Source organism: Triticum dicoccoides, chromosome 1A (genome assembly GCF_002162155.2).
Source record: "Triticum dicoccoides isolate Atlit2015 ecotype Zavitan chromosome 1A, WEW_v2.0, whole genome shotgun sequence".
Classification (NCBI taxonomy): domain Eukaryota; kingdom Viridiplantae; phylum Streptophyta; class Magnoliopsida; order Poales; family Poaceae; genus Triticum; species Triticum dicoccoides.
The window spans coordinates 65,114,167-65,141,818 of NC_041380.1; positions in this window are offsets into that span (position 1 = coordinate 65,114,167).

Sequence of the window (27,652 nt, forward strand, 5' to 3'; positions counted from 1 at the left end):
TGGAACCATGTCTTACGGACGCATTTGTCTGAAATGTGAGGGGGAGTTATAGTTCTACCCTTGCCTATAGGCTTCTTGGCTTGGGTCTATGTACTGAGGGTCGGGGGTAGTAGAGTAACTTTGCTTCTTCCCAAATAGTGGGCGGGAGCGATTTCGGTCGAGGAGGGCGTGTTTTGAACTTTAGTGGGCACGAGCGATTTCAGGCGAGGAGAGTGTGTTTTGAAATAGTGGGTGCGAGCTATTTCGGTTGAGGAGAGCGTGTTTTGCCGACCATGGTTTATGAATTATTCGGCACATGTCATTTTGGCCGAGGAGAAGGCACGCTTGGATGAAGTTACGAACCTACCCTCGATGTACAACATGCCAATTGATGTGTGTCCCACATAGGATGGTAATTTCATGTCTCCCATTTATTTGCTTGGGCGAATTCCACCGAGCAGAGAGGATGTTTAACGTTCGTTCAAATTTTTGGAGAACGAGCATCCACGTCTACCTTACCAAGTCGATTCGGATCAAATTTTGAAATATTAGCTTGCCACTTCTTTTTTAGATGGAGAGATGATGCTTGGGAGTAATGTGTTTTTACATGCTCATTGCTAGCGATTTACTATATGACAAATAGTTGACCCACTCAAAAACGCGAATCAAACCCAAAATGAAATATCTCGATAAAATGAAATAGCTCGTTCAGTAGGTCAAAATAGTGAACTAAATCAAAATTGAACACCTCAATCGAGTAGCATGTTGTACAGTATTATAGTACTCCATGAACATGTTGAAAGTCAAATTAATTAACTTGTTTGATATACGCATATATCCGTTCATGTGTGGATTGCAGAAAACATGTTCTCCAATTTAAATAATTGAATGCAAGTTTATATCGAAACATGGTTTATATCAGTCTTTGATGCATAAAACATGACCTCCCCCTCTCCCGGACTCCTGTTCTCTCTCTCTCTCACTCTCGCCGACAATCTTCAATTCTGTTGCACGCATCCGACACAAAAACCTTGTTGGTCCCTTTCCCTTTCTCTCCATCTCTCTCTCTCTTTTTGTGTGTGTGTGTGGGGGGGGGTCTTTCTAGTTCGCATGCATATATACACCATCTATAGGTCTCTCTCGCACACTATGTATGATACTCTAGCTAGTCCAAGCTAGATATCTTGGGTGCACTCATCGTACGCACACAAATTCCTTGGCTCTTTGCCCATAACTCTCTCACGCACCACTATGTCGTCTCGGAGCTCTTCCCCCCCTCTCTCAAACTCTCCATCCACCTGGGTCACACATACACATGAATATATCACTCGCACTCAATAGGCCCATCTAAAACTATATCTCTCCCCCTCGTTCTCTCTCCATCTCACACGCGCACACACACAATCTCATGCCCATCTAGCCAAGTATGATGGTCTCTCACTCAATTGTAGGCACACGAAGTCCCCCCTATATGTATATGACTAGCTAATCTTAGTCTCCATCACAAACATGTCATGGTTTATCTCGATTTCTCTCGGGGCATCTTTCTATCGCGCACGCACTCCCTCGATCTCCCACCATATAGTCCCCTCATGATCTCGATGGGATCTCTCTATCACAAACACACCCTCTCTCCCTCCCCATGCGTCCATTCCATCCATGTGTCCCTCTTGACCTTTGTTCCTTGTTGGCCAGACCTCTATTGGACATGTGCTACAGGGGTGTCTTTCTCCGTTGCAAACAATCACACACTAGCTATCTTTGTGTATCTCCTCGCCTCGCTTTTCCATCTCAGAGATGCATGCGTGATATGTTCGCATAAGAAACAACAAACACACACTCTCTCTCTAATTTATCATTTGTTGTCACTTTCTCTTTCACACACATACTCTTTTTGAAGGAAATATGCCCTAGAGGCAATGATAAAGTTATTATTTATTTCCTTATATCATGATAAATGTTTATTATTCATGCTATAATTGTATTAACCGGAAACATAATACATGTGTGAATACATAGACAAATAGAGTGTCACTAGAATGCCTCTACTTGACTAGCTCGTTGATCAAAGATGGTTATGTTTCCTAACCATAGACATGAGTTGTCATTTGATTAATGGGATCACATCATTAGGAGAATGATGTGATTGACTTGACCCATTCCGTTAGCATAGCATTTGATCATTTAGTTTGTTGCTATTGCTTTCTTCATGACTTATACATGTTCCTATGACTATGAGATTATGCAACTCCCATTTACCGGAGGAACACTTTGTGTGCCACCAAACGTCACAACGTAACTGGGTGATTATAAAGGTGCTCTATCGGTGTCTCCGAAGGTACTTGTTGGGTTGGCGTATTTCGAGATTAGGATTTGTCACTCCGATTGCCGGAGAGGTATCTCTGGGCCCTCTCGGTAATGCACATCACTTAAGCCTTGCAAGCATTGAAACTAATGAGTTAGTTGCAGGATGATGTATTACGGAACGATTAAAGAAACTTGCCGGTAACGAGATTGAACGAGGTATTGAGATACCGACGATCGAATCTCGGGCAAGTAACATACCGATGACAAAGGGAACAAAGTATGTTGTTATGCGGTCTGACCGATAAAAGATCTTCGTACAATATGTGGGAGCCAATATGAGCATCCAGGTTCCGCTATTGGTTATTGACCGAAGACATGTCTCGGTCATGTCTACATTGTTCTCGAACCCGTAGGGTCCGCACGCTTAATGTTACGATGACAGTTTCATTATGAGTTTATATATTTTGATGTACCGAAGTTTGTTCGGAGTCCCGGATGTGATCACGGACATGACGAGGAGTCTCAAAATGGTCGAGACATAAAGATCAATATATTGGATGTCTATATTCGGACACCGGAAGTGTTCCGGGTGATTTCGAAGAAAACGGGAGTGTCGGAGGGTTACCGGAACCCCCTCGGGAGAAGTAATGGGCTTTATGGGACCTAGTGGAGAGAGAGGGGCGGCCAGGGTGGGCCGCGCGCCCCCTCCCCCTCTGATCCGAATTGGACTAGGAGAGGGGGGCGGCGCCCCCCTTTCCTTCTTCCTCCCCCTTCCTTTCCCCCTCCTAGTAGGAGTAGGAAAGAGGGGAGTCCTACTCCTACTAGGAGGAGGACTCCTCCTCCTTGGCGTGCCCAAGGTCCGGCCGGCCTCCCCCCTTGCTCCTTTATATACGGGGCAGGGGGGCACCTCTAGACACACAAGTTGATCCTCGTGATCGTTTTCTTAGCCGTGTGCGGTGCCCTCTTCCACCATACTCCTCGATAATATTGTAGCGGTGCTTAGGCGAAGCCCTGCGACGGCAGAACATCAAGATCGTCACCATGCCGTCATGCTGACGGAACTCTTTCCGACACTTTGCTGGATTGGAGTTCGCGGATCGTCATCGAGCTGAACGTGTGCTAAAACTCGGAGGTGCTGTAGTTTCGGTGCTTGATCGGTCGGGCCGTGAAGACGTACGACTACATCAACCGCGTTGTCATAACGCTTCCGCTGTCGGTCTACGAGGGTACGTAGACAACACTCTCCCCTCTTGTTGCTATGCATCACCATGATCTTGCGTGTGCGCAGGGAAAATTTTGAAATTACTACGTTCCCTAATAGTGGCATCCGAGCCTAGGTTTTATGCGTTGATGTAGTATGCACGAGTAGAACACAAGTGAGTTGTGGGCGATATAAGTCATACTGCTTACCAGCATGTCACACTTTGGTTCGGCGGTATTGTTGGATGATGCGGCCCGGACCGACATTACACGTACGCTTACGCGAGACTGGTTCTACCGACGTGCTTTGCACACAGGTGGCTGGCGGGTGTCAGTTTCTCCAACTTTAGTTGAACCAAGTGTAGCTATGCTCGGTCCTTGCGAAGGTTAAAACAGCATTAACTTGACAAACTATCATTGTGGTTTTGATGCGTAGGTAAGAACGGTTCTTGCTTAGCCCGTAGCAGCCACATAAAACTTGCAACAACAAAGTAGAGGACGTCTAACTTGTTTTTGCAGGGCATGTTGTGATGTGATATGGTCAAGACGTGATGAGATATAAGTTTTTGTATGAGATGATCATGTTTTGTTGAAGTTATCGGCAACAGGCAAAAGCCTTATGGTTATCTCTCTATTGCATAAGATGCAAGCGCCAAATAATTGCTTTACTTTATAGCTATGCGATAGCAATAGTTGCAAGAGCAATTGTTGGCGAGACAACCATGTGACGACACATTGATATAGATCAAGATGATGGAGATCATGGTGTCATGCCAGTGACGATGGAGATCATGATGATACTTTGGAGATGGAGATCAAAGGCACAAGATGATGATGGCCATATCATGTCACATATTTTGATTGCATGTGATGTTTTCTTTTATACATCTTATTTTGCTTAGTTCGACGGTAGCTTTATAAGATAATCTCTCACTAATTATCAAGGTACAAGTGTTCTCCCTGAGTATGCACCGTTGCGAAAGTTCTTCGTGCTGAGACACCACGTGATGATCGGGTGTGATAGGCTCTATGTTCAAATACAACGGGTGCAAAACAGTTGCACACGCGGAATACTCAGGTTAAACTTGACGAGCCTAGCGTATAACAGATATGGCCTCGGAACACTGAGACTGAAAGGTCGAGCGTGAATCATATAGTAGATATGATCAACATAGTGATGTTCACCATTGAAACTACTCCATCTCACGTGATGATCGGACATGGTTTAGTTGATTGGGATCACGTGATCACTTAGAGGATTAGAGGGATATCTATCTAAGTGGGAGTTCTTAAGTAATATGATTAATTGAACTTTAATTTATCATGAACTTAGTCCTGGTAGTATTAGCATATCTATGTTGTGGATCAATAGCTCGCGTTGTTGCTTCCCTATGTTTTATATATGTTCCTGGAGATAACTAAGTTGAAAGATGTTAGTAGCAAAGATGCGGATTGGATCCGCTATCTGAGGTTTATCCTCATTGCTGCACAGAAGAATTATGTCCTTGATGCACCGCTAGGTGACAGACCTAATGCAGGAGCAAATGCAGACGCTATGAACGTTTGGCTAGCTCAATATGATGACTACTTGATAGTTTAGTGCACCATGCTTAACGACTTAAGAATCGGGACTTCAAAGACGTTTTGAATGTCATGGACCATATGAGATGTTCCAGGAGTTGAAGTTAATATTTCAAGCAAATACCCGAGTTGAGAGATATGAAGTCTCCAACAAGTTCTATAGCTAAAAGATGGAGGAGAATTGCTCAAGCAGTGAGCATATGCTCAGATTGTCTGGGTACTACAATTGCTTGAATCAAGTGGGAGTTAATGTTCTAGATAAGATAGTGATTGACAGAATTCTCTAGTCACCATCACCAAGTTAGTAGAACTTCGTGATGAACTATAATATGCAAGGGATAACAGATACAACTCCCAAGCTCTTCGTGATGCTAAAATCGACAAAGGTAGAAATCAAGAAAAACATCAAGTGTTGATGGTTGACGAGACCACTAGTTTCAAGAAACCGGCAAAGGGAAGAACGGGAACTTCAAGAAGAACGGCAAGCAAGTTTCTGCTCAAGTGAAGAAGCCCAAAGTCTGGTCCTAAGCCTGAGACTAAGTGCTTCTACTGCAAAGGGACTGGTCACTGGAAGCGGAACTGCCCCAAGTATTTGGCGGATAAGAAGGATGGCAAAGTGAACAAAGGTATATTTGATATACAGATTATTGATGTGTATTTTACTAGTGTTCGTAGCAACCCCTCGGTATTTGATACTGGTTCAGTTGCTAAGAGTAGTAACTCAAAACGGGAGTTGTAGAATGAACATAGACTAGTTAAGGGTGAAGTGACGATGTGTGTTGGAAGTGGTTCCAAGATTGATATGATCATCATCGCACACTCCCTATACTTTCAGGATTAGTGTTGAACCTAAATAAGTGTTATTTGGTGTTTGCGTTGAGCATGAATATGATTTGATCATATTTATTGCAATACGGTTATTCATTTAAGTAAGAGAATAAATTGTTGTTCTGTTTACATGAATAAAACCTTATATGGTTACACACCCAATGAAAATGGTTCGTTGGATCTCGATCGTAGTTATACACATATTCATAATATTGAAGCCAAAAGATGCAAAGTTAATAATGATAGTGCAACTTATTTGTGGCACTGCCACTTAGGTCATATTGGTGTAAAGTGCATGAAGAAAATCCATGCTGATGGGTTTTTGGAATCACTTGATTATGAATCAGTTGATGCTTGTGAACCATGCCTCATGGGCAAGATGACTAAGACTCCGTTCTCTGGAACAATGGAGCGAGCAACAGATTTGTTGGAAATCATACATACTAATGTATGTGGTCCGATGAATATTGAGGCTCGTGGCAGGTATCATTATTTCTCATCTTCACAGATGATTTGAGCAGATATGAGTATATCTACTTGATGAAACACAAGTATGAAATATTTGAAAAGTTCAAAGAATTTCAGAGTGATGTGGAGAATCATCATAACAAAAATAAAAGTTTCTACGATATGATCGCAGAAGTAAAATATTTGAGTTACGAGTTTGGCCTTCAGTTAAAACAATGTGAAATAGTTTCACTACTCACGCAACCTGGAACACCACAGTGTAATGGTGTGTCCGAATGTCATAACTGTACTTTATTAGATATAGTGCGATCTATGATGTCTCTTACTGGTCTACCACTATCGTTTTGGGGTTATGCATTAGAGATAGCTACATTCACGTTAAAAAGGGCACCATCTAAATCCGTTGAGACGACATCGTATGAACTGTGGTTTCGCGAGAAACCTAAGCTGTCGTTTCTTAAAGTTTGGGACTGCAATGCTTATGTGAAAAAGTTTCAACATGATAAGCTCGAACCCAAATCGGAGAAGTAAATCTTCATAGGATACCCAAAAGAAAATGTTGGGTACACCTTCTATCACAGATCTGAAGGCAAGTTATTCATTGCTGAGAATGGATCCTTTCTAGAGAAGGAGTTTCTCTCGAAAGAAGTGAGTGGGAGGAAAGTAGAACTTGATGATGTAACTGTACCTGCTCCCTTATTGGAAAGTAGTTCATCACAGAAATCTGTTCCTGTGACTACTACACCGATTAGTGAGGAAACTAATGATGATGATCATGTAACTTCAGATCAAGTTACTACCGAACCTCGTAGGTAAACCAGAGTGAGACCCGCACTAGAGTGGTACAGTAATCCTATTCTGGAGGTCATGTTACTTGACCATGATGAGCCTACGAACTATGAGGAAGCGATGATGAGCCCAGATTCCGCGAAATGGCTTGAGGCCATGAAATCTGAGATGAGATCCATGTATGAGAACAAAGTATGGACTTTGATTGACTTGCCCAATGATCGGCAAGCCATTGAGATTAAATGGATCTTCAAGAGGAAGACGAACGCTGATAGTAGTGTTACTATCTACAAAGCTAGAATTGTCGCAAAAAGGTTTTCGACAAGTTCAAGGTGTTGACTACGATGAGAGTTTCTCACTCGTATCTATGCTTAAGTCTATCCGAATCATGTTAGCAATTGCCGCATTTTATGAAATCTGGCAAATGGATAAACAAAACTGCATTCCTTAATGGATTTATTAAAGAAGAGTTGTATATGATGCAACCAGAAGGTTTTGTCAATCCTAAAGGTACTAACAAAATATGCAAGCTCCAGCGATCCATCTATGGACTGGTGCAAGCATCTCGGAGTTGGAATATATGCTTTGATAAGTTGATCAAAGCATATAGTTTTATACAGACTTGCGATGAAGCCTGTATTTACAAGAAAGTGAGTGGGAGCACTACAACATTTCTGATAAGTATATGTGAATGACATATTGTTGATCGGAGATAATGTAGAATTATTCTGCAAAGCATAAAGGAATGTTTGAAAGGAGTTTTTCAAAGAAAGACCTCGGTGAAGCTGCTTACATATTGAGCATCAAGATCTATAGAGATAGATCAAGACGCTTGATAAGTTTTTCAATGAGTACATACCTTGACAAGATTTTGAAGTAGTTCAAAATGGAACAGTCAAAGAAGGAGTTCTTGCCTGTGTTACAAAGGTGTGAAGTTGAGTAAGACTCAAAACCCGACCATGGCAGAAGATAGAAAGAGAATGAAAGTCATTCCCTATGCCTCAGCCATAGGTTCTATAAAGTATGCCATGCTGTTTACCAGACCTATTGTATACCCTGCCCTGAGTTTGGCAAGGGAGTACAATAGTGATCTAGGAGTAGATCACTGGACATTGGTCAAAATTACCCTTAGTGGAATAAGGATAGGTTTCTCGATTATGGAGGTGACAGAAGGTTCGTCGTAAAGGGTTACGTCGATGCAAGTTTTTACACTGATCCAGATGACTCTAAGTCTCAATCTGGATACATATTGAAAGTGGGAGCAATTAGCTAGAGTAGCTCCATGCAGAGCATTGTTGACATAGAAATTTGCAAAATACTTACGGATCTGAATGTGGCAGACCCGTTGACTAAACTTCTCTCACAAGCAAAAACATGATCACACCTTAGTACTCTTTGGGTATTAATCACATAGCGATGTGAACTAGATTATTGACTCTAGTAAACCCTTTGGGTGTTGGTCACATGTCAATGTGAACTATGGGTGTTGATCACATGGTGATGTGAACTATTGATGTTAAATCACATGGCGATGTGAACTAGATTATTGACACTAGTGCAAGTGGGAGACTGAAGGAAATATGCCCTAGAGGCAATAATAAAGTTATTATTTATTTCCTTATATCATGATAAATGTTTATTAATTATTCATGCTAGAATTCTATTAACCGGAAACATAATACATGTGTGAATACATAGACAAACAGAGTGTCACTAGAATGCCTCTACTTGACTAGCTCGTTGATCAAAGATGGTTATGTTTCCTAACCATAGACATGAGTTGTCATTTGATTAACGGGATCACATCATTAGGAGAATGATGTGATTGACTTGACCCATTCCCTTAGCATAGCACTTGATCGTTTAGTTTGTTGCTATTGCTTTCTTCATGACTTATACATGTTCCTATGACTATGAGATTATGCAACTCCCGTTTACCGGAGGAACACTTTGTGTGCCAATAAACGTCACAACGTTACTGTGTGATTATAAAGGTGCTCTACATGTGTCTCCGAAGGTACTTGTTGGGTTGGCATATTTCGAGATTAGGATTTGTCACTCCGATTGCCAGAGAGGTATCTCTGGGCCCTCTCGGTAATGCACATCACTTAAGCCTTGCAAGCATTGCAACTAATGAGTTAGTTGCAGGATGATGTATTACGAAATGAGTAAAGAGACTTGCCAGTAATGAGATTGAACTAGGTATTGTGATACCGACGATCAAATCTCGGGCAAGTAACAAACCGATGACAAAGGGAACAAAGTATGTTGTTATGCGGTCTGTCCGATAAAAGATCTTTGTAGAATATGTGGGAGCCAATATGAGCATCCAGGTTCCGCTATTGGTTATTGACCGGAGACATGTCTCGGTCATGTCTACATTGTTCTCAAACCCATAGGGTCCACACGCTTAACGTTACAATGACAATTTCATTATGAGTTTATATATTTTGATGTACCGAAGTTTGTTCGGAGTCCCGGATTGGATCACGAAAATGACGAGGAGTCTCGAAATGGTCGAGACATAAAGATTGATATATTGGACGGCTATATTCGGACACGGGAAGTGTTCCGGGTGATTTCGGAGAAAACCGGAGTGCCGGAGGGTTACCGGAACCCCCCGGGAGAAGTAATGGGCTTTATGGGCCCCGCGCGCCCCCTCCCCCTCTGGTCCGAATTGGACTAGGAGAGGGGGGGCCCCCTTTCCTTCTCCCTCTTCCCCTTCCTTTCCCCCTCCTAGTAGGAGTAGGAAAGAGGGGAGTCCTACTCCTACTAGGAGGAGGACTCCTCCTCCTTGGCGCGCCCAAGGGTCGGCCGGCCTCCCCCCTTGCTCCTTTATATACGGGGGCAAGGGGGCACCTCTAGACACACAAGTTGATCCTCGTGATCATTTTCGTAGCCGTGTGCGGTGCCCCCTTCCACCATACTCCTCGATAATATTTTAGCGGTGCTTAGGCGAAGCCCTGCAACGGTAGAATATCAAGATCGTCACCATGCCGTCGTGCTGACGGAACTCTTCCCCGACACTTTGCTGGATCGGAGTCCAGGGATCGTCATCGAGCTGAACGTGTGCTAAAACTCGGAGGTGCCGTAGTTTCGGTGCTTGATTGGTCGGGCCGTGAAGACGTACGACTACATCAACCGCGTTGTCATAACGCTTCCGCTGTCGGTCTACGAGGGTACGTAGACAACACTCTCCCCTCTTGTTGCTATGCATCACCATGATCTTGCGTGTGCGTAGGATTTTTTTTGAAATTACTACGTTCCCCAACACTTTTTGCACACTTAGTCATTCTCCTTGACACGCACTTGATCTGTCTCGACTGAGGCACTCTCGTCGGTCCATAGCATATAGATTTATTGAAAAGTCAAGCACCACAAAGTTTGACCATGTACGTGGAGAAAAAGAATTATATCTAGTACGGAAAACATATACCATTAGATTCACCATGAGATGTAGTTTTGTATGATGTATCTTTGGTATTGTAGATATAAATAACATTTGCGTAAACCTGATCAAAGTTTCCAAAGTTTGACTTCTAAAAAATTTACATGCACTACATTATCGAGCGGATGGAATATCTCTTTCCCCCTCTCAACTATCTGACGCACCACTCAGCCTTATCGGGGCTCCTCAATCTCTCTCAAACTTTATTGGTCAGTTTGGTTCGTGACCTGACTCTCATGCCTTGATGGCCGGTACTGCCTGGTGTGGACGTGAGATGTAAAATATTTCTGCCTGGGCAGGCTTGTGTGCTGCTGAAGCGTTTGGTTCATGCCTGGGCCAGGCAAAGCATCAACGTCCCATCAATCAATCCACGCATCAATTATTTAATGCTAATATCCATCCATGTTGCTGTTAGCCTCGTGGACACACGACCAGGCACGGCCAGGCGTTCGGAATCGGTCGCCTGGGCCAGGCTACTTGCAGTGTCTGGAGTTCAGCCAGGCTAATTAAAGTGCAAGGGAACCTAGGCTAGGTGGGCTTTCTTTTTCACAAGGTAGCAACCAAACAAGCGTGCATGAAATCCAGCCACAACCCCAGGCCAGGCAAAAGATGCTCAGGACGCAAGCCAAACTAGCCTTATATCTCCCTGGTTCACACATACACATGTCTCGCTCGCGCTATACATATATACCCATCCAACACTCTCCGCCCTTGTTCTCTCTCCATGTGACACGCACCCCCCTAAGTACCATAATCCCTCACTCCATCATAGGCGCAAGCACTCCCCCCTCCTAAGTATGATTATCTCTTACTAGCCATCAGGAACACACGTATTGTCTCCTTCCATCCATACGTCTATCTCGATATCTCTCGGGGCATCTTCTATCGCGCACACACCTTGTCACTCGATCTCCCACCCATGTAGTCCCATCATGATCTCCAGGGGATCTCTCTTTGACAAACATACACTCTCTCCTCCCCATGTTTGCATTTTCTCCGTACGTCTCTCTCGACCTCTCTCCCTTGTTTGTCAGACCCCTCTTGGCCACGTGCTAGGGGTCTTGCTCTCTTGGTTCCAAACAACCACACACTGTCTCCTCACCTTGCCTCCGTTGTCGAAGATGCATGTGTGATATGTTTGCATAAGACACGCACACTTTTTCTCTACTTTTATCGTGTGTTGCCCACGTCTCTTTCACACATGAACACACACTTTTTTCACTCACTCACTCTCTCTCTCTCTAGTTAGGGACTTTGTCACGTCCATAAGCATATGGATGTTTTGAAAAGTTAATCCTTAGAAAAGTTTGACCAGGTATATGTGGAGAAAAACATTTACATCTGGAACGATCATTAGATTCATCACAACATGTACTTACTTCATACTATCATTTATCTTTGGTATTGTGGATATAAGTAATTTCTTTATAAACTTGGTCAAAGTTTCAAAAGTTTGACTTAAAAAAATGTTAGAACTACATTATCGAACGGAGGGAGTAGCTCTTTCTCTCTCTCTGCTATCTCTCACGGGCCTCCCCTCTCACTCGAACTCTCTATACTGACGGATTATACGCTCACTTTGTCAGCGTATAGCTCCCTATATTGTTTAGTTGACCGGTCAACCAATCCACATGCTGCCTTGTCAGCTCATGTTCTGTATCTTCGTGTGCTGGCCCATGTGGCAGTGGGTGAAAATAAGTAAACTAGAGGCCCATCTGACACGCGGTGAAGTAAACAAAGTTGAAACCACTCGGGGTAGCACCCCGCACGCTAGTAAATTGAGGGCGCATTGAGGACAAATTTCTTGCGCGCGAAGGATGCACACGTGCACAATTCACCACTGCGCTGCGGCATGCACAGAAGGATGCACTCGCGCACACCCAGCACACAACACACACTAGCACATGTGTACACCGACGTCGCCGCCAGTTGAGATGGACGGCGAGGCAGCCAACAAGCGGAGGTGACTCAAGCCAAAACCACATCCGGCGAGCCTGGACTTCATTAGCAGCCTCCCCGACGACATGCTGCTCGTCAATATCGGCCTCCTCCCCACCAAATCTGCCGTGCGGACCGCCCTGCTCTCCAGGCGGTGGCGCCCCCTCTGGTGCTGCATCCCCCTCAACCTCACCATCGACAGCTGCCTCTGTGATGGGGATTGCAAATGCATGGCCGCATTCTCCAAGATCCTTTCATCGCACCCTGGGCCAGCCAGACACCTTGACATCCACATGTTCAGTACCAACTGCAAGGTCCAACCCAAGTTCGACGAGTGGTTCTTATCCCTTGCCCTATATCATCTCGAGGAGCTCAGCTTTGAAGCTGGACGATGTCGCTCTCTGCCGCCGTCCGAGCTCCGCCTAACGCCAACGCTGCGCCGCGCCAGCTTCAGCTCCTGCTATCTTCCCCAGATTAATGTCGCACCCGCCCTTCTTCTCCCTCAACTCAAGCAACTCGACCTCTTCAACGTTGTCCGCAACTGTACTCGCTCGAGTACCTTCATCTTGAGCAGATCCACGGGTTCATTAGCCTCCACATCGCCTCGACGAATCTCTGATGGATTTATGTGTCTTGTTGGCCCCGCAACAAGACATCAATTGGGAAGAGATCACTCCAGCTGTTCCACGTTATGGTCATTGAGAATGCGCCTTTCCTTGAGAGATTGCTTGTATCGGATCTAGAAGGTCCAACAAAAATCACGGTTATTAACGCACCGAAATTGACAGCGTTGGTGTACTCATCTGCCAAATTCTCCGAACTCTTTATTGGATCCGTAATCGTTCAGGTACAACACTCATCTTCTTCTCCGTCTTCTTGAAATTCACATTTTTAAATTTCTTCTTGATGTATTTACGACCTTCTTCCAGAAAATGATTCCCACAAGCTTGACCTAGTCCATGCGCACAGTGAAGATCTTAGCACTAAAATCTATCGGCCCCAATCTGGATCAAGTTGTTGGATTGCTTACATGCTTTCGATGCACGGAGAAGCTACTCATCGAGGTGAAACTTCTTTCCTATAAGTAAACAGTAATCACAACGTAGCTCAATTTTTTCATAATTTTCCCAAATTACGGTGACAAGTGTAGTGTTGAAAACTGCATCTACGCACTGCACCGAAAGAAATGTTTTCAGTATTTTTTCTCACGTGATCACCTGCATCGTTTTTATGCTGTACTACTATAGTAGCCTTGGCTAGTCATAGTGGAAAGTAACTTAGACTACTCCAGTAACTCTATGGTTACCCTAAGAGCAAGTACTACCTCCGTCCTGGTTTACTCTTCCAATTTTGTAGTATCAAAATTTGACCATAGATTTAACTGACAAAATGTTAATGCATGTCACAAAGAACTATATCGTTGGATTCGTATTTGAACATAATTTCAATTGGCGTAATTTTTAGTAACATGCATTGGCATTTTCTTAGGTAAATCTATGGTCAAAATTTTATACTAAATACGAGGTAGTATTCCCTCCGTCCCAAAATTCTTGTCTTACATTTGTTTAGATACGGATGTATCTAACACTAAAATGTAACTAGATTCACTTGTGATGCATTTGCCATTGATGCCCCTCCATTGCTCACCTGGTGCCCCAATCTGGATCACCTACTTTGCTCCGGTGCCTAATTAACTCACGCAATGAAAAAACACTACGTGGGAGAGAGAGAGGACTGAGGCAATAAAAACACTTATTTGGGGAGTGAGAGGCTAGTGTAGTTGGTTTGATTGATTTGTTTATACATGTGGGTCTGTGTGCACAGCGGTGCCAACTCTCTCACATCACGAGAGCGGTGCCAACATCTTTTGATTTGATATCGATGCGTATTATGTGGCATACTTTTGTGAAATATGGCATCGGCCACATAGTGGAAGGCAACAAATGCCCAAGCTCTTCACGTGCTCCTAGTTAGACGAGAGGAAATAGAAAGAGAGAGAGAGAGAATATCACTAGCCAGCCAACACTATCGTATGAGCGAATGATATTGGTACCTCTTGATGACACAGCAATCTTATGCAGCCAGCTGCTCTAATATGTTCTCTTCTTTTGCAGATAAAAAAAGACCCGAAAGTGAAAAATGTGCTGCACTATAACAATCTCATCGAATGCCTTGATCTCCATCTTACAGAAATTGATTCGATCGACTACTGAGGTAGCAAATCTGAGATTAAATTGGCCAGGTTCTTTGATCTGGAGGCAAGTGTGCTCAAGGTAATGAGGTTTGGCGTTCTCTGGCGCAACAATGAATGGTGTGCTGATCACCGCAAGCGTCTAAGCCTAAATGACAAAGTCTCCGCAGAAGCTGAATTTGTTTTTGAAACATCAAGTGTCCAGAGACTCGAAAACTTATTTGCCCATTGGTGACTTTTCAGGGCGGTGGATTTTAGTTTGTATGATAATGCTGCATCCACCTAAAGTAACGAAAGTTCTTACGTAAACTTCCTAATAATTCCCTCTTTGTAGGTGCAACATTACTCCTAACATTTGTAATATCAGTTTGAAACTTGTAATATTGTCGTGTCCTATTCCTGCACTTTCAAAATCCTGCGAATCAAACAGGTCCTGAGTTGGTGATGATGTTGTGCCTCCCATCTTTCACCAATAGCCATCGGATCTAGATCTGACGCATACAAACCAAGCTTCTCCATTTTTGCAAAAAGATGCCCGCACTTGTTCCCTATTTACAAACAACTCCTTGTCTCTCACAATCAGCCTTATCTCTTCCCCACCACATCTAGAAGGCCGTGGAAAAATCTGGTGCGATGGCCGCTGCCGGAGCCGTCCACCCCCAATCTTTGTGTTCCGTGCAATGCACGGGCATCTACGCACGGGAAATTATGTCGAACAAGGCTAGTTGGAAAGAGGCTAGCTCTACAACCATGATGATAGTGACTGCAGACGGTGAGGCTGACTATGGTATGCCGAACACGGGGCCTATACTCAGGTGTCATCTCCGGCGCAGGGTCTTGTCACTTCACTGTGAGGAGGAGAACGTAATAATTTGACCATCGGGTAGTACAGTGCTAGTACTCCTACTGCTACTACATTAGTAGTAGTACTACTACTAGTACTAGTAGCACCACCATCTAGATTTAGGAGTACTACCACGTCCATCTCGATTTTAGTATTTGACTAGCAATATCTAGTAATGCATGTCACAAAAAATGTGCTACTCCCTCTGTAAATAAATACATGGTGTTTTATTCCTATCGGCGAGAGAACTTAATGTTTTTTTGCTAACTAGAGTACTAATAGGATTACATGCAATGAACTAAACACTGCATGTCATGTTTGATAGTCTCAAGTCATTGAAAGCATGCACGGCCCACATCTCTCATTGGTTGATATGTCACGAAATAAGAAACAAGGAGGGAGTTAATGCACCGTGCCTAAGTATTTTAGGATTATTTGGTTTTCCTAAGGTGACTTACACAACATTTTTGTTTACATGCATTAACATTTTATTAGTTAAATCAAAGGTCAAAACTTGGCGCAAAATGCAAAGGGGACCAATAAACCAGTAAACATCAAACTTCTCTTGGTTGGCCCCAACTAGAGGTCCGGTGAGATGACTATACTGCACCGGCACGGAGGGGGACGCAGCTTCATTGACTTACGGCAACTGCCTTTGGGTGAATGACGCGTGGGCCCAGGGGGTGGCTGACCCACCTATCATACAGCCAAAGGCAGGAGCAGTAGAGGGCCAAGGAGTAGTACGAAATCCTAGGCACCTACGCACGCTAACCAAGGGCAAGGGTGATCACTCGAATCGCAAGATTAGTTGACTAGAAGCTAAGCTAGACTCATGGAGGCGATGAGCGCGAGCAGCCGGCTGTGCCAGATGGTCCACGATGCCGGCCTGCGGCCCGGCACCGAGGAACGTCTCCAGGTAGTATTGCTTGAGGGCGCCAGGGCGAGGGGCCGCTTGGACGACAGTTTCGTGTCCTTGTTCGACGAGGTCCTCATCGGTTTCCTCGATAAATTCACTGTCGTCAAGAAGCTCGCGGACGACTTTGACGTAAGCCTCCAGCCAACGCGCACAGGCTCTTCGACGCACTGGTGGCCCTGCGCCTGCTCGTCGTCGCGCCGGAGAATGTCCACCTCGAGGTCGTGCTCGTCGCGCAGCGCCTGGCGCAGCAAGACACCACCGACATAATCATCCACGTCTACGTGCAAATCGTCCACAAGGACTACTACATGCAAGAGGAGGACGATAGGACGCTGGCCTTCTTGGACCGCAGGGCAACCTTGGATGGCACTGTTCAGATGCAAGTTGAGCTCGCTGCCAACGCCGCTGCTCCTCACACGTCGTTTGGTGACCCGGCGCACTAGGGCGTGAGGATGTCGTTGATGGATCCGTATGTATTTTTAACTTTCCGTCAAATCCATGTAGTAGTACATGATACTACAGTAATTATCTTACCTTTCACACCAACTTCATAATTTTTGTACGTACTCCATGCAATAACGGCACCAGAACCAAACTTCTCATTACTCTAGGCAAAATCATTATTTTCTATCTATCGGTCCCGCCATGGAGCAGAACCAAATTTTAGAAGTTACGAGTTCAAAAGGAAAAGCCTGCCGTGTTCTCGTCGCACCCCCACACGGTTGGTCCGGCACGCCGCTCAAGCGGGAATGCGTGCGGTGTTGCATTTTCACTTACAAGTGGGACCGCAGTTGAGCAAACCGACTATTGGCAAACCCCCACCCCGCCCACCGCGCGATGGCTGAGAAAACAGGAGGGAGAAGAGATGGCTGTAGCATGGACTCCAAGAAAATTGGTGTCGGATGGGACTCGTATGGGTGGTGTGTGCCGTACTGCTAGACATGAATGCTAGTTATGGCCCATGCCACCCCAAATATCGAGCCTATATCGAGGTACGTAGAACAAATTTCCTGCAGTTCGTGCTCAGCCCTCCTCTATCTCTCTTCTCAGCCAGCCAGCGGATGCGTGGAGCCCATCGTCTGTTTGCTCACATGCGGCCCCACATATCAGTGAAAACACAAGAGGACCCACTGAACCTGCACATCTTTCACCTCGACGTGCTAGTGATGAAAAACAAATCCAATAAAGATCTTCGGTGGCCGCTTTTGGAGTTACACAAGAGTAGTAAGATTCTATTTATAGTTTAACCCAAGATGCACATCTCGTGGCTTCAACTACCACTCTATTTTCTTTCATGACACGACCTGGATGCTGGATGTCCCACGTGTCGGCAAAAGGAGGAAGAACCCGACCAAATCTTCGGTTGTGCTCTCGGATTAGACTAGTTGTGCTAACTTCAAATTTTTTATTGTGTACTCCTTCCGTTCCAAAATACTTGACTTCCATTTGTCCAAAAATGGATGTACCTATATACTAAAACATGTCTAGATACATATATATTTTGACAAATAGAAGGCATTTATTGTGCAACAGAGGGAGTAGAATGGATGCAAGTTTTTGTATTGAGAAGAAGAGTACATCCATATATTGATAGAGCACAATTTAGTAGATGTTCTATCACTTTTAGCTAGCACAGAGGCTAGAGATGAGATTAGTGCAGCTGTTGATACTCCTACTAGAATAGAGGCTAGACATGAGACTAGATGCGACGAAGCAACGTCTACTTCTTTAAACTCGAAGAAGAAAGAAGCACGAAAGATCGAGCCTCCGCAGATCAACAATGAATGCATTGAGAAGGCACTAATCCAACTTACAGGAGTAGTAAAATGTATTCTTGTGGTTCTTATTTTCTTTGGCCTTGCTTTTCTAGTCAAAATTATCGTTGGAGTTCATGCAAAACGGAGGTTCGTTTGGGGTCATGCGTTGGAGTTGGCCTTACGAGTGGGACCGCAGTTAAGGAAACCGACTATCGGAAAACCCCCACCTCGCCCGCCGCGTGATGGCTGAAGTTAGAGAAACGACGAGGTTGAAGAGATTGCTCTAGCACGGACTCCAAGAAATAATATGGTGTTAGATGGATGTCGTGGTGGTGGCGTGTGCCGTACTACTGGACGTGAATGCTTGTTCTGGCCCATGCCACCCTACTATTCCTACTACTTACTCCTACTATATAGTACTAGTATCGAGGATTCGAGGTGATGGTTACGTACAGCGAACACATTAACATATGGCTACAGTAAAAACACCCGCCCGATGCGCGAATCATGTGAAGCTAGTACAAATAGTATACTACTATTGTTGATTGGCCTCATCCGATAACCTGTTGCAATGCACGTACAATTATGTATTCGGAAAATATTTTTTTGCCTAGTCGCACCACTCACTTAGAGAAGCGACTCGAAAGCCATTCATAAATTTAGTAAGTTTATCACAGGCATATCATTTTATTACATACAATAGGTCATCAACCCACATCGACAATGAGGATACATTATAAATACTAAAGTTTTCACCACACAACAAATAACAACAATGAAATGAACTTCAACTCAACCATTCCTCGGTGTTGGAAACGCTTGCTTTGAACCACAAGTGATTCTCTAGGACGGGCCATCTATTGTCGATCTGGAGACCAACGCAGGACTGATCATCCAGGCTGAAGCAGCCTACTATATCAGTACCAGGGTAGGGAACCACCCAAATGTCCGAGGTATAGACAGAGTTGCTTCTCATAAATGGTACTAGTAATTTTGTTTCAACAGCGGTTGGATCGCCTTTCACCATCATCGGATAGTTTTGTCCAAGGAAGAGCAAGTTTTCTCCAAGACTATCAATTCTGTACCAGGGAGAAGGAGTTGGCGCTAGCACACTAGTATCCATCCTGAATACCATGCAACGGATGTTGGAATAGGTCCGGAGAGTGCAACCATGGGAGACTACACCTGCTTCCTTAGTAGCAACATCATCAGTGGGTTGTATACACACAAGAAGAGGTGATCCATCGGAATTAGTTGCCAGGCGCCACAGAGTATATGGGCGCTGCTCGTCCTCATGCTCGTGATCACCACCATCGTCATCTCCCCCTTGGTTATAAAAATTTTCAAGTATAGGTGGTGGGATGTTCACAGGACCTTGGAAACACAAGAAGAAGGTTAATTAGTAAAGGGAAACTTGCTAACCCGCATGCATGTGGATGAAACAATTATAATTATGGTGGAAGACAACGTACCAAAACTACGAGGATCCCATGCAAAAATAGTGCCATGAGTGCTGGCAGCAAACACAAGGCCCTCGTATTGAATTGCATCACAGTACTCATCCGTGTACAGAAACTGATTTTTGAGCAATATCCATCGGGTCAAACCACTAATGACGGCAACAAGCTTGTTGAAGATAGCAACAACTTGATAGTTGTTGTAATTCCAAGAGTGGTTGGGAACTCGACAAATTGCTATCTTCCGTAGAGGACAGTCACCATGATCGTATTTGAACGTGCGTACAATACCGGTGTGCTCAACCTCTGGGCAGTCTGCTGAGATTTTTGGAAGTGGAACCCGGTCACGAGTGTACACATTCACAAGTTCCCACTCGCAGTTGGACCCAATGTAAACAACTCAATCTCCATTTGCGCCCGCCCAAGCCTTGCCCTCAAGCGATGGCATCTTAACATGATACGTATCATTATCAAGCGGCATCAACTTGCATAGGGCGAGGCCTCCGTTGTGCCGAGGTCAGTCATCAGGGTCACAACAAAGAAGATAGGGGAGATCAAACCGCTCCTTGACTCTTGGGTTCTTTGTAATGATGTTATTAGTTGAGTCGAGAATGGGCTTGAACGAACCTACCATGCTAGCCTAGGTGATGACGTCGCACCGATCAATGAGTTCCTCCACCATGTCATCTTTCAGATTGGGGCAAGAATAACGGGGTCGTTTCCAGCCTGTTCCCTCCATGGAGAAGACGATCGAACAATGGCAGAAGAAAGGGTGAAGGGCTGAAGGAAAATGGAGGAGGGAGAGGAAGAGCATGCGACATCAGTTCCAAATCAAGAGGGAAAGGCGAAGAGTCGGTGGACGGTTGCGAGTTTGCCACGGTTCACGAAGAGGCGCCCCGGCCTACACGTCCGTTCGGAAATACTCCTACTACTCACTGTCGTCTCACTGATATGTTGGAACGGGACCACATGTCAACGAAACATGGTGTGTAATTTCTCGTGCAAAATGTGATCTGGCCGCGTTGGCCCGAGGTGCCGCATTAGTTATCGACCTTTATTTTTTTAATGGCGTGCCGATCAGTTTTGAAGCATGACTAACTAGTACTGTACGCAGAGAAAATATAAACTACTCTAACACTACTCCACCTCCAGTACTAGTAGTATAAAAAAGATATATAGGATGGAGCTTGAGCGCTTTCTTGCTAAGGGCTTCCCACTTGCTTCTCACACTCACACCCTCTCTCCAGATCTAAAAAAGATGGACCCTCTCTCCCTCCTCATCGGTGGTCACAGATCCGCCGGGGAAGAAAAGGATGTGCAGCGTTGACGCACTCGTCGTCGGTGAGCGAGGTCACGCACTGACGACAAGGCCGTCCTCTCAGACCTAGCGCCCGCGTGGGATGGCCTCCTCCCCAAGCTCGTTGTCGTAGTGTGTGCGGAGGAAGACGACCATGAGCGAAGCCACTTCCCACCGACCCTCAGGTATGCTACCTCTTTTTGAACCATAACATTGTTCTATTGCCCCATCTACCACGTCGTTACATGTGGATCTTTTTCCACTCCACCATCTTCCCAATTTGCTATCCTCTGCTCTTCTAGCCACACAAACGAAAACCATAATTTGCACTATTAAAGGAAACCCTACTTCATGCAGACTAATCCATGTCTGGGTTGAATAAGGAAAGGAAGGGAGATTGTACTATCCAAGAGATTAGGCATCGAACCCGCATCTAGGATGAAAAGGGGAAAATCAGTAGCTAAGGAACGGGTCTCGTGTCTCTTGGTTGAAGAAGGGTAGAAAGGCATGACAACGCAATAGAGAATGACCAGGTCGATCGGTTTGTTGTCCTCGCATAGGAAAAAGGTGGCTCAAGAGAACAAAAATGGGACGTAATCCACATATGCTGCCTGGATATTTGTTGCTCTGGGCAACCATACCTCCCTCACCACTCTGCGTCCGTGGAGGTACATCGTACTGGTGTGCCCACTGCACGAATGGGCCTCCCATGCTCTTATTGCCACTTCTTTGCTGTTAGTATAACGCCAACAGTCAAGTCAGGCAATGCTGCTGCTAAAGTGATGCCACATTTAACTAATGCTGCTCTCAGTCTAATGCCATCGATAAATTTAAGCAATGCCATATAATGTCACTGGATTATTTCAGGGTTAGCTGTTGATTGTGGATGTATTAAATATTTTTCACCTAAGGCATTCTAATGTTGTTGCATAGCCAGTATACCAACGATGAAACTTGTTACTACCTTCAGATTTTTGCACTGTTAATGCTTATAGATTACATACCTCACTTTCATGAGATAAGTTAATTTTTTTGTACAGTGTCACCAAAATGCCAAGGCGCTGATGTCATTTGATTTTGTTTACACTGCACAGACAATTATGAAGACAAGAGGAAAGGTCAAGAGTGGGCACCTCCTCCTCCGGTTGTTCTCTTGATTCGTTCGATCAAGTTTTTATGTTTGATCGATTATCAAGATTGGGATAGCAAGTTTTAAGGTCTCCCCGAGTTCGAAATGATATTTACCTTGGAGGTACATGGTTTGCAAATTTTTTATACTGTCATTAGTTAATAATGCTAGTTACCTTCAGACTTTTGTATTTGGTTTAATTCTCATGCACAGCTAGTATACCAATGCTGAAACTTGTTACCTTTACATTTGGTATTGTTAATTCTTATAGAAACCTTCCAGTGCTAGAGTTTATTGAAATCTGTTCAAGAAAACCATTGTACTGTACCCTATAATAAACTAACTACTCTACTGTTGCACTAGCCACTGGATTATTGTATATTTGTAGTATTCGAATGGTATTGCATTAGCATATGGACATAAACAAAGTGTGGCAAGCTTTCCCAGATATGTGCTCAAGAAAACTACTACCTGTTTTTCTAAATACTAGACGTTTGGGTACTTTAAATTGAACCGCGAAAACGTCTTATATTAAGGAACAAAGGGTGTAGAGTTCACTCAAATTATCCCGGTAAAGCTAGTCACACCTTTGTTAAAATTAATGTTCATTATGTTATCGGTGGAGGTCTGTATGTTTGTCTCTAATGCCTGTCGACTACATACCTGATATCATGATGTAATGTTAAGTCATTTCCTTTTGTACAGTGTCACTGAATTGTCAAGGTGGTGATGGCATTTTATTTTAGTAGAACTGCACAAAATTTTCTTAAAAGAAGAGGGAAGGTCAGGAATGGCTCAATTTTTCAGAAAAAACTATGTATGCCTTCCTGACATCAGCCGCTGTTGCTTTATTTATTCCTTCAAACAGGTGGTTAGAAACATTCTTGCTACCTTTTACCATTAAGAAATTGGAATGCTTATATTTGTGAGTCTATGCTTCAACTAGTGCCACTTTTAGAGTAATCACACTTTCAATATCTATGCAAACATGGATGCTCGATTTTAGTGGAACTGCAGAAAAAATCCAACTGGTTCAACATTAGGAGCATGTTTTTTTCCAAACCTTTATATCCAATTGGTGGCACTATGAGCTGTTCATTACGAAGGTACATGGTTTGCTACTATCTTGCTACTCTTTTTGTACTGTCATTAGATAGTAATACTAGTGGTTTGCATGTGAATATTTTTGCAGGGTGGACCTACATTGGAGGTGCAGGACAAGATTCAATGATAGGATGCTCAATTTCGGTTGTATCGATTTCACCTCTTCCATCACTGCGAACATGGATATCCTTGGTATGATGAAGAATAGGCGCTATATTTCTGCTCTGAACTAGCAAATCAATTCAGTATGAAATTGTCCAGGGCAAAACATAACTGTATCAGATTGTGCAGTGCAGAACATGACAAATGCTAAGCGGAAGAGACATGTTTAAACCGAAAATACAAGATGTGTTATATGTTTACTAGCTGCTTGATATTTGTGCAGACAGAGATGTCTTCCCGTTGCTATTTGGCAAACAAACAAAGTGTCTGCAATTTTGGTTGAACTACACAAGAGAATAGTATAGTCACTGCATGCAGTGCCATTTGAAAATAGACACAGTCACTTCATGGACTGCAGAAAAGTAGTATTGTACTATTTATTGGCCAACACTAGGTGCTTCATTGCTTTGGTCTGATTATACAATGGGCATCATTTTGCCTAAGTTAAAGTTTGTATTCCGAAAATAGTCTCGCGGTGTGATCGAGAGAAGACCAAATCATATTGCAGTGGATGTTCCTCCTCCATGTGTAGTTCATTCTCATAGTTCCAGCTATTGGTGAAACCACTTACGTTTGCAATAGGAATTGTACACTTCACAAACAAATTTGTCTTTCAGTGTGTACTGAATGTTGGCCAAGAGAAGCATCCATGTTAGTAGGAAGAACATATGTTTTTCTAGATCTTTGCTTTTGGAGCTACATATTTGTATATGATCTGTGAATCATTGAGATTCATTAACAATGTGATCTTATGTATGGGAATCGTACTAGTTAGTTTTAGTTGCGACGCAAGATCCGAAGTGGCTGATCTTTGCTTTCGGAGCTACATATTTGTATATGATCTATGAATCATTGAGATGCATTAATAGTTACTTATTTCTATTCGCTCAATGTTTACAAGTTACTGATCGATCACTAGCTAGCCTACAAATGCGCTGCTGGTAGTTTTATTTGCGACGCAAGATGCAAAGTGGCAGTTTTTTGAATAAAAATGCCTACCTCTGAAGAAACTGACAAGCTACACTATCGATCCTACATGGATAAAAGTGTCTACCTCTGAAGAAACTGACAAGCTACACTATCGATCCTAGACAGATAAATAGCGGATCACGCACGTACTACCTCCTTTCTGGTTTGCATGGCTCAATTCAAGAAATGACCTACTCGATCCTACACGAATAAATAGCGGATCACACACGTACTAGTACCTCCTTTCCGGTTTGCAGGGCTTAATTCAAACCTCTCACCAACCAAGGTACTCCCTCCGTCCGGGTTTATTAGTCCCGTGAGCAAAGCAGCAAGACCAACGCATGGCGATAATTAATGGCTTGCAGAAGTTTAAGCCTAATTAATTCCAGCGATTTAAGTGGCTGCATGCATGCCCTCGGCTGCGACTCGTTGCATGCTGCTTCCCGTACTGCCTGCGAGCGATTCTGAGTGCCTGCATGCAGCCGGCCGTAATTAAGGAAGCTAACTGATGCGAAAAAAGGTACGCTTTAATTGTTGCGGGCTTTTTAAATCCGTGAAATCATTATTAATAAGGAGGGAGATGATTCGAGTGCACTCGTTTGACCGCCATGCCGGCGTGCGACCAAGACGGGACGGGACGGCACAATCATAATTTCAGTTTCTCTAGTTTTCCATGGCAAGCTGGCGTGCTAAGACATTATGCATTGAATTCCGATGACCGTCGCGCTACCTTCCGCCTATAAGTACTGTTTCCCGGCCTTCTCCGGTGCCACCATGACCCAACTCGCCATATCCTCATAAGCCCCCACCGGCCCGATGTCGCTCGCCACGTTCTCCATGCCCCCGCCCATCCACGGTAGGCAACGCCGGAGGCGATCACCGCTGGAACTAGTGTTCGGGTTTTCACCGGAAGGCAGACGGAGGGAGGAGGCATTATATCTGTCTTTAGATGGCAATGCAGAGATCAAGGAGTTGTTGGAGCGCGAACGCATGGCGGAGGAGCAGGAGTTGTTGGAGCGCGACCGCCTGGCGGAGGAGCAGCGTATCGCCGATTTGCGCCGCCAGCGGGACAAGGAGCAGCAAGGCACCGACGCTCTGAGTCGCGAGAAAAGCGCCCGCAACTGGGCCGACTACGTGGAGGCCGGCGCCCGGCAAATAGCCCTGGAGGCTGTCAAGCACGCACGCGTTCGCGACGCCGATTTTTACTATCAGCTCGTCAAGTGGGTTTCCCGCTTGGAAGCCGAAGCTTCGGTGGACCATGCCGGCATGGAAAGGGCCAACGCGCGCGAGCAACACGCCCTATCGCACCTCTTGCAAGTCTGAGGTGAGGCGCACGACGTTGGTGCCGGCATTTAGCGTGTACCACAGATGGCGGCCGGCATCGTCTAGTTAGCTGAGAGTAAGTTAGTACTTGTACGCTACTAGATTATTAGTGGGAGTAGATAGTTAACTTGGCTATGATGGTTGTCAACATGGAAGTTCTGTACTCTATATGTGGATCAGACCAGTTACTTTGCTCTGAATGTTGAACTTTCCGTTTGAACGTATGGAATGGACTGTTATTTTTTTAAATGGGTTGTATTTGTCCTCCACGGGTTTAGAGGCTGACTTGTGGGCCTAGCAAGTTGACGCATACACAATCAGGAGATGATTGTACATGGAGAGGATGACAGCAGGGACCTGCCCAGGTCATGGCAGTACGCAAGCAAGTGCCTCCTTATTTCAAGCCAATAAAAAAATGGCTCCTCCTAGTAGATTTCTGACATCTGGGTCCCATGCCATTGTCAACATAGTCAATAAACGAGAGAATTGCACAACAAGCGGCTGACACCAGGGACCTAGCAGCTCGCCCAGTTATTTTTATTTTGGGTTAATTTGATAAATGCCACTACAAATCTGGTGTATCCGAGAAATGCCACTGCAATTTCCAAACTTTGAAAAATGCCATTTCATGCCATTTCTAGTGGCATTTTTCGAAGTCTGGAGTGGCGTTTTTCAAAGTTTGCAAACTGCAGTGGTGTTTTTCAAAGTTTGGAAAAATTGCAGTGGCATTTTTCAAAGTTTGGAAATTGAAGTGGCATTTTTATGAATCGCCATAATTGGAGTGGCATTTATCTAATTTTTTTGAGACGGAAGCAGGGTGTCAACTGGGCTGTGCAGGACACTCTGACCTGTCTAGACAGCATTTTCTTTTATGTTTACCACAGACCAGCCTAGTAGTTTTTTTTTTTCTGAAAATGGCTAGCCCGTTTTTTTTGTGATTTGGTAAGTAAGTCGCTTTATCAGGCCTGTTGGGTTGCAAATCTTTCAAGATGAGGAGAGCTTCATTCGGCTAGCCGAGAAAATGGCCTATCAGTAATGAGAAATGGGCTGTACATTTTTAAAACACATCAAACCGTCAATTAGTTTCAAATATCTTTTTTTCATTTTGAGATTGTAAATTGCATTGATTTTTTTGCGTGGACAATTTATTGGATTTTATATCGATATACATTTATTTTTTAAATCAGTCTGAATGTGACTCAAAATTTCAGGATTAAAAACAGTTCAGACCGCACCGACCTATGCAAAATTTCATATAATTTTTTAACCGTGGCCACAACATGGGCTGTAATGCTAACAAAAAGAATATGAGCTCCAAAAATACCTGTAAGAATTAGCAAATGGGATGTAAATTATTTGAAATAATGACAGATGGGCTGTATGCTGTTTTCCACAGATTTGAGGCTTTCTACAGATGACCTGTATACTGTTGGATGTCCATCCAACGGCCGTCGTGCTTCTTCAATCTCTGCTCTTCCTACTCTATCCGCTCAAACAAGCGCCGGCGGGACTGCCTGCTCCCTCCTCCCCACGGCCGGCTGTGCTGCCGCGCAGGCCTCACTGCCCCATCGTACTCCCATCACTGGCCTAGCCATCCCTCTACTCACCCACACCTGCTGTTATTCTCCGGCGATGGCAGACGAACCAGTAAACCCTTGTACAGTTGTACTTCCCTCCGCGTGGGAAACAAAAACAATTGTCGAGTATTCCCTGCCTCCGTGTCGTTCCCTTCCTAGGCCTCTCCGTCGTCCACCGCCCTGGTGCTCTCGGCGTGGCGTGGTCAATGACCGACATGCATCTGAAGTGGCCTGTATGTGGAGAGGCTGACAGCTGGGTCCACGGCCGCATGCAAGGAAATGCCTCATCATTACGCGCAAAATAATGATTCCTCCACCTGAGATCTGGGACCCATCGAAAGGGCCTCTGTATTTCGTGAAAAAACATTACCGCCCCTAACAGCTTGGA